This window comes from Leucoraja erinacea, chromosome 36, assembly GCF_028641065.1.
Source record: "Leucoraja erinacea ecotype New England chromosome 36, Leri_hhj_1, whole genome shotgun sequence".
Lineage (NCBI taxonomy): Eukaryota > Metazoa > Chordata > Chondrichthyes > Rajiformes > Rajidae > Leucoraja > Leucoraja erinaceus.
Window position 1 is genome coordinate 428,582 of NC_073412.1, and position 8,919 is coordinate 437,500.

General features: G+C 44.8%; 1 protein-coding gene across 1 annotated transcript in view; it reads left to right on the plus strand.

The window, feature by feature from the left end:
- The window catches only part of LOC129713638 (neogenin-like), a 106,421-nt gene that overhangs the window by 38,241 nt on the left and 59,261 nt on the right, over nucleotides 1-8,919 (plus strand).

Here is an 8,919-nt window from a genome sequence, read left to right on the forward strand (position 1 = left end):
GAGCCACATGTTATTTCTTTAGATCCCCAATGTATCCACACATGGGGGTAGCACCGAATGCTGTGTTGGTCAGGGTGCGTAAAGCTGACTTGATCCAGAAATAAAACTCTGCAGATGTTAGATATTAAATAAAACAGCAAAGGCTGGAAATGCTCAGCTAGTCAGGCAGCGCCTGTGGAAGACAATGAGAGCTTGCACTTAAGGCTGACCATTTTTGATATCGTGCAGCGAACAACATTTAGCAAGCACTACCGAACACAGGTTAGTTGCGGTTAATTCCTATTTGATGTCTCCTTGGGTTATTCAGGTTTCAGAGGTCCATGGGGAACAGCAGGGCCAGTGCTGTTCTACACACACTGCACCAGTAGCCATTCTCCTTGCAAGTGGGAGAATGAGCTGAGAGAATGCAGGGAGGGGAAGGTTACTCAGCAGACAACTGTATCCTACTAGCTGCTCCAGGAGTAATTTGTGTACCTAAACCTCTGTGGTGCCTGTGCATCACTGTGAGCCTCCTCACTGAAATCTTACCAAATCTAAACTGGCATAGTCTTTCTTCGTTAAGAGGTGCTGATGACGTTACTGGGTGCTAACTTTCAATTAAAAACTCCTTGCAGAAGTTTCTCACCACAGAAAGTGCTGCTCACACTTGCAGCACACTACAGTCATTCAAGAGAAGCAGACAGTCGTATATTGATGCTTTACTTGCATTGGCTCCATTCAGTTTTGCGAATCCTGCCCCCATTTGTGGGGCTTTCAGACTCCGCTCCAGTCACCACATGTTGAGACCGTCAAAAGCTACTTTCTTTAAGAGCTCAGTAATTCAAGAAAGCACGGAATGCTGAAAGTACCCATGAGGTGCGCAGGTAGCTGCTAATGCGACTGTGTATTTGGAGCAGGCAATTAGGGGGCAAATGGTATGTTGGAATTTAGCACAATATCACAAATAGATTTCAATAAAAATGTTTGTGACGCCTATTTTGCGTGCAATCCAAGCAAATCCTAGCATACATGAGTACAATCAGAGAAAAAAAATATCTAGAGTGCAAAATATATTACAATGCAGAGAAAGTGCAGATAAAAAAGTGCAAGGTCTACAATGAGGTAGATTGGGAGATCGGGACTATCTATATCCTTTTTTATTCTTTGACAACCTTCCTCCTTAACAATTCGACCAATTTTCATGTCACTAACCAGACCACCCACCAGCCGCTTTTCAATAGGTCTGAATTTTTCTCCTTGTATGTTTCTCCTCTTGATGGCCAAAGTGGATAACATCACATTTATCCACATTAAACTGCACCTGCCATGCATCTGCCCACTCCCCAAACCTGTCCAAGTCACCCTGCATTCTCATAGCATCCTCCTCACAGTTCACATTGCCACCCATTTGTGTCATCTGCAAATTTGCTAATGTTACTTTGAATCCCTTTATCCAAAATCATTGATGTATATTGTAAATAGCTGCGGTCCCAGCACCAAGCCTTGCGGTACCCCACTAGTCACTGCCTGCCATTCTGAAAGGAACCCGTTAATCCCTACTCTTTGTTTCCTGTCTGCCAACCACTTCTCTATCCATGTCAGCATTCTACCCCCAGTACCATGTGCCCTAATTTTGCGGAGTGAGTGTGGGACATGCAGGAGGCCCAGCAGAAACTTGAGGCCAGGGTGGGAACGGTTTAGTGAATCAAAGCAACAAGCAACTGGAAGCTCAAAGTCACCTCTGAACAATAGACAATAGGTGCAGGAATAGGCCATTCGGCCCCTTGAGCCAGCACCGCCATTCAATGTGATCATGAGTCCTCAAAGCAGTCGCTTCACCTGTTTTTATTTATCTAATGTAGATTTTCTGACAGAGTCTCTGACCTATTAACTCTGTTTCCATTTCCACAAATGTTCCCTGGGCTGCTGAGTGTTTTCAGCAAACTGTTGGGAGAAGATCTGTCTGGAAGTTACTAAATTCTTACAGGGTTCAACGGGGAAAATGTTTACTTTGAGACTGAAGAGACTGGAACTAGAGATCACAACCTCATAAGAATTGGTACTTTCGGACTGAGATGAAAATTCTCTTCACACAGAGTGCAGTGAATCCTTGGAATTCTGAACTGTGGAGACCTAGTCACCGAGTTCATTCAGAACCGAGCTGACTAGATTTCAGGATGTTTAGTGAAGTAAGGGATATGGGAATAATGCAAAAAACAGGCATTGAGGTAAAACATGGTGATGTATGGTAAATTACCTAAAAGTGGAGCTCAGTGTGCAAGCTACCACAGGTTGATGACTTCATTGGAACCAGGCACACCTGATGTAAACAGGTCAAGCTGTTTATTAGTCCCAGGGTTGCAACGTACCGGTGGGAGAGCAAGTCTACGTTAAGCTACACCATGGGTGAAAATGTGAACCTGGATAGTTTGTGTGGGGAGGTTCATCACTGGTGACCCATCACAGCTAAGTTGAATTCTGTCCACAGGCATGTTAGATGGTGATCAGGAGCTGGATGTGTGACTGAAACCTGTCTTGCTCATAGGTCAGGGTTGATGGAATAGGTTGTAATGCCTCAGCTGCTGCCTTGGCTGTGATATACTTGTGAAACTGAGTGAAGAGATTTAACTCACGACCTCATGGTCTGTGCAGATCACTGTCACACGGGATGGCAAATTCACCAAGTGAGTGCTGCGGTGTGTGTGTAGACCCTCCTGACTGTGTGTCGTGTGTAGACCATTCTCACTGTGTGTGTGTGTGTGTGTGTGAGTGTGTAGACCATTCTCACTGTGTGTGTGTGTGTGTGTGTAGTGTGTGTCTCACTGTGTGTGTGTGTGTGTAGACCATTCTCAGCTGTGTGTGTGTGAGTGTGTAGACCATTCTCACTGTGTGTGTGTGTGTGTGTGTGTGTGTCTGTCTCTTGTGTAGACCCACCTGACAGTGTGTCGTGTGTAGACCATTCTCACTCTGTGTGTGTGTGTGTGTAGACCCTCCTGACTGTGTGTCATGTGTAGACCATTCTCACTGTGTGTGTGTGTGTGTGTCTGTCTGTCTCTCTTGTGTAGACCCACCTGACACTGTGTCGTGTGTAGACCATTCTCACTGTGTGTGTGTGTGTGTGTGTGTGTGTGTGTGTGTGTCTCTCTTGTGTAGACCCTTCTGACTGTGTCGTGTGTAGACCATTCTCACTCTGTGTGTGTGCATGCGTGGGTATGTGTAGACTCTCTTGACAGCATTATCGTTGCTGGTTGGATAATTCAGATCTTTCATACGTTTTATTTATTGATAAGGATACCTGATTCCAGATTAAATGTGAACTGTGCAGAAATATTGAATCTTCTCCCTTTAACGTGAGAAACTTGACTCTGGGTTTTGTAAATTGAACAATTATATTGGGAGGCAGGCTGTGAGTGCCCTGTGTTTTCTCTGTAATTGTACCTTCAATTTTCCATTTAATTTAAGCAGTGTTTAAATGAGTTTCACACCATATCTGGCGAGCTGCTGATCAGACTGTCGAGCTTGGTCTTTCCTCCTGTCATACATGGGAGAGCTGTGAAAACCTGATGGAATTTGAAATTGTGTGTGGTATTCATCAGTATTAAATTAAACAGTGTTGCAGGCACGGCACTGTAAAAGTCATGATACTGAATGAAATAATGGCTATGTGTCCATCAGGGTTATGGTTTGTGGATTGTGCCGCTCTGATGGGTGTACACACTCCACCCAGCACCGTGCACTTTCACTACACATCTCCCCCATCCCTGACAACCCCCTCACGCTGCCTCACGTGCCGACAGGTACTGGTCGCTCACATCGTGTTGCCTCGTTCTGTTGCTTAGGGCTGACCATGCAGGCTGTTGGTGGATGCTTGCATCCCTTGGAGCACACAGTTTAGGCCCAAACCAAAAGAATACTTTCCTCGAGTCCAGTAGCATGTACAGGCGAAGATCTCTAATATGGAGATTTTCATTGAAGAACATTAGTCCAGGGCTTCAGGGAGAAAGCATTCATTCTTCTAAACCTTAAGCAGTAGAAACTGGTGGAATTAGTTGTCCTGCTAACCTCAGTGAAAGTGTTACATCCAGTGTATCATTATGAAAGCACAACCTTTATGGTTACTGAATTCAGATTTTAAAGTGTTCCATGCCCTACATTAATGAATATATGCTTACGCCTATATAAGTAAGTTGAGGATTCATATACGGCAGTAAGTTGAGGATTCAAATAGATCAGATAAGATTCTTCATTTGTCCTCTTGTGTGTGTAGAAGATCCATTAACAATTTGAAGAACAGAGGAGTTCAGGTTGTCCCAGTTCGATATTTATTCCTCAAAGGAGATCACTTTACCCAGTTATTATTTCATAGTTTCTCCGAGATAGTTGTGCCCAAATTGTTTTTCCAGATTACAAGAGTGACTGCTTATAAAAATTATTTGATTAGTTGTGAAATGTCTCCTGATGCAGTTGTAAAAAGTGCTGTGGAAATGTAGGTTTTATTATTACCTTCACTAATGATCAATTCATTTTTCCAGTGCCAAATTTGATAGGAGTGTATGTTATTCGGAGGAGATTAAGTTTGGCACAATGTGTAAGGTAAACCTGATTCTATTCAGTTTATTAAAGTGTTGCAGTGGTTTCATGTTGCAATTTAGTGTCTGTGTTGGCCATTGTTGGTATACTCAAGTATGGCCCACTTGTGTTTGATAACCAGTGTATTAAGGACTGCATACGAAACATGTCTGTAAATATTTACCGTAGTTTACCGTGCCTCAAAGGAACTTGTATACAACAAATGCTGCAAAGTACAATTAATGTCATGCAGGCAAATGAGGAGCCATTTTACACACAGGATACCACAAATAAAAGTGAGATAAAGGGTGCTGTGTTTGTCATTAGAGATGTTGACCGACCGGCCTGCCTGAAGAATTCTCTGTTCTACTTCAACTACCACAGATTTTTCTCATATCTAACTAAAACAGAAGAGCAAACAACTGGTTTCCCACAATCCGGCACTGTTTTGGTTTCACACAGAAATATCTGCATTCTTGCTATACATTTCTTTAATGGTGCAGAATAATAATTGGTGCACAACTTTTGTCATATTTAATTCAGAAAAAGGTTGCAGGTTGTTATTGTGTGGAGGATCTGTATGATGAACCACCACACAGAATACCAAGTAAGACTCCAAGCCATACAGTGCAGGTCATGGTTGCAGTCCCTGCTCTGGGCTTGCTGATCTGATTTCAGCTGTAATGAGTTTCACCGGCCCTGGGTGAAAGCTGAATGTATATGTTGCCTGATCCTGAGCACAATCCTTAAGTCTCTTGCAGGAAAATTGCACAACATGGATAGACATGATTGGGTTCAGTTACATAGAAACATAGAAAATAGGTGCAGGAGTAGGCCATTCGGCCCTTCGAGCCTGCACCGCTATTAAATATGATCATGGCTGATCATCCAAATCAATATCCCATACCTGCCTTCTTTCCATACCCCCTGATCCCTTTAGCCACAAGGTCCACATCTAACTCCCTCTTAAATCTAGCCAACAAACTGGCCTCAACTACCTTCAGTGGCTGAGAATTCCACAGATTCACCACTCTCTGTGTAAAAAATGATTTTCTCATCTCGGTCCTAAAAGACTTCCCTCTTATCCTTAAACTGTGTCCCCTTGTTCTGGACTTCCCCAACATCAGGAATAATCTTCCTGCATCTAGCCTGTCCAACCCCTTAAGAATTTTGTAAGTTTCTATAAGATTCCCCCCTCAATCTTCTAAATTCTAGCGAGTACAAGCCGAGTCTATCCAGTCTTTCTTCATATGAAAGTCCTGCTATCCCAGGAATCAGTCTGGTGAACCTTCTCTGTACTCCCTCTATGGCAAGAATGCCTTTCCTCAGATTCGGAGACCAAAACTGTACGCAATACTCCAGGTGTGGTCTCACCATCTACAGTTGATCTACAATCAGGCTCCATTTAGAGTAACTATGTTCAGATCTGGCTGATGGACCAAAGGAAGAAAAAATCAGCCTGGATATATGTAGCAGAGATTCAGCTCATCATTTCAGTACTGAAAGGGTCATGCTTAGTGGAGAAGTTGTGCATCCTACACATTTGTTCCTTTGAATGTAGAGAAGTAGGGGATATCTAATTGAGGTTTTGAAGGCAACTAAAGGAGTAGATTTAGTTCTCTCCGCTCAGTCCGCAATAACCTACCTGAACTCCCGGTGGCTCAGCACTTCAACTCCCCCTCCCATTCTCAATCCGACCTCTCTGTCCTGGGTCTCCTCCATTGCCAGAGTGAGCAACACCGGAAATTGGAGGAACAGCACCTCATATTCCGCCTGGGTTGCTTGCGTCCGGATGGCATGAACGTTGAATTCTCCCAGTTTTGCTAGCCCTTGCTGTCTCCTCCCCTTCTCCCGCCCTCGGGCTCCTCCTCCTCCCTTTTTCCTTCCTTCTCCCCCCCCCCCCCCCATCAGTCTGAAGAAGTGTTTCGGCCCAAAACGTTGCCTATTTCCTTCGCTCCATAGATGCTGCTGCACCCGCTGAGTTTCTCCAGCATTTTTGTGTACCTAAAAGAGTAGATTGAATGGGTAGAAAACACATCTCCTCCACTGAGGAGAGAGCCAGAAATTAGAACTAGGCTGTGTAGAAATACTCCGTGTGAATCCAGGCCGTCAGAGCCCAGAGCCACTGTTTGCAGTAAATTGTATATTTGATCGAGTGTTGTTGGTTAACGGTATGCAGGATTATAGAAACCAGGACGTGGATGAAGTTAAGACACAGATCAGCTGCGATCCAGATTGAAGGGCAAAACAGGCTTGAGGGCAGAACGGCTGCTCCCCGTTCTCTGGTCAGCTGTGATACTGCAAGCTTGAATAACCTGCTGCCAGTCCACATGCCACAATGAAGAGCAGCCACCTGGATCACACACCTGAAGGTGGACCTCTTGAGCAGAGCTCGCCAGCAAGAGCTAGCAGCTTGGGAAGGTGAAGGGAAACAAGGAAAGTGTTGTGCAAATGCTTGCTATTGGTGTGGCTGTTTGTGATCAATGTCATTGACTTATTGTCTTACACTGAGATATTTTGTATATTATTCTGGTAAAAAAACATCCGTGTATGATTAGAATCAACATGAAACAGGAGCCCATCAGGTAATGCCAAGAGAAAGTAAACAAAGTGCAGAATACAGTGTTATAGCTGCAGATAAAATGCTGATTAGAAAGTGCAAGGATGACAATGGGGTAGCTTGGAGGATGCGGGGAGAGGGGAATACATGCTTTGCTTGAGAGAGGGATATTGAAGTGTGTGGAAAAAAGCTGTTTTTGAATCTTTCAAGCTGTTGTATCTTCTGCCTGACATGGGGAGGGGAGAAGAGGTAATGACCTGGGTGTGAGTGGTCTTTGATTATGTTGGCTGCTTTCCCAAGGCAGCGTGGTGTAGATGGAGTCGATGGTGGGGGTTGAGGTACTGGGCTGCGTCCATTTTCTTGTGGTCTTGAGCAGAGCTGTTGCCAAACCAGGCTGTGATGCAAACTGATAAGATGCATCAGTAGAAGTTGGTAAGAGTGAGACTGGACAAACTTCCTTAGTCTTCGGAGGAAGTCGAAGTGTTGGTGTGTTTTCTTGGCCTTAGTGTCGTGCGATGGTCCTGCCAGAATGTTGATGAGCCCAGAGTCACTGACCCATCAGCTCTTCAAACAACCTATCACCCACAGTGTATCTTAATTACTGACAGCGCTGCTTCCACTGTGTCAATGGGACATGATGTTCTGTTGCCTGGTAACCAAAGAGATAAAGAATGAACGAGCGCTAAAGATGAGGTATCCCAGTAACTGTCCACCTGTTCCTACATTAGTGAACTCTGCTTTACACTGGCTGGCTCTGCCATTACATGTGACAATCTCACTCTGGTTCTTGCATTACAGCATCCCTTATTTTGGCTTCTAAATGACAGATCCACCTTAAATTACTTTGCTACATTAGCTCCTACATTTCATAATATTAGACTGCATGACAGTCTGTTAATCACACCATACACTAATTCTTACTACAACTTTTATGCGTTACAATCCGATCCACCTTAAATTACTTTGCCACATTAGCTCCTACAGCGGCTGCCTCCTCCCCGGAGACCGGGGAGACACTTTCATCTAATCATTGCTTCAGTTAGTTTGGAATGAACTGGGTTGCTTTAGACTGGTTAGAGATACAGAGTGGAAACAGGCCCTTCGGAGCGCCGCGCAGCCAGGGGACAGTTGCCGGGGTCGGAGCTCCAACCCCGCCGAGTGTGAGGCTGTGTCCGACCACGGCAAACTCTACCTCTGGCTGCGCAGCGCTCCAAATCCATCGCGGCGAGACTAGCGATGTTGTGTGTCGGCGGCCACACGGAGCATACCGCACGGCGACCCTAACACTACCCGATTCCCAACACCACTACGTTTCGGCCGTGAGCGGTGCTATGGACAGGGGTAGATTTACAATTTTACGCCCCAAAGCTCCCAATTAATCTATAAACCTGTACATCTTTGGATTGTGGAAGAAACCAGAGCACCTGGAGAAAACCCACATGGTCTCAGGGAGGAGGCAGCCATACAGACTTTGCAGCGCCCCAGCACCCCTAATCTACGCTAAAAATCTTCCATTCGGAAATCCGGAAATCGAACCTGGGTGTCTGGTGCTTTCGGATAAGTTGCACCTGTAACTCTACCGCTCTGCCTTTGCTCTTTATGCACTAACATGGTCACACAGTAATTCTGTATTAAACTGTCTCTGGTGCTATAAGGCACTGCCTTTGTTACTGCACACTACAGTATTCTGTATTAAACTGACTTCGTGCACAGGATGTATTGTGCCAGGATGTAACAAGAGGGCTAATGGAATCAACACAAGGTGGAATACACAGAGAAACGTGTTACTGACAGCACTGCTGTTCTGGGAC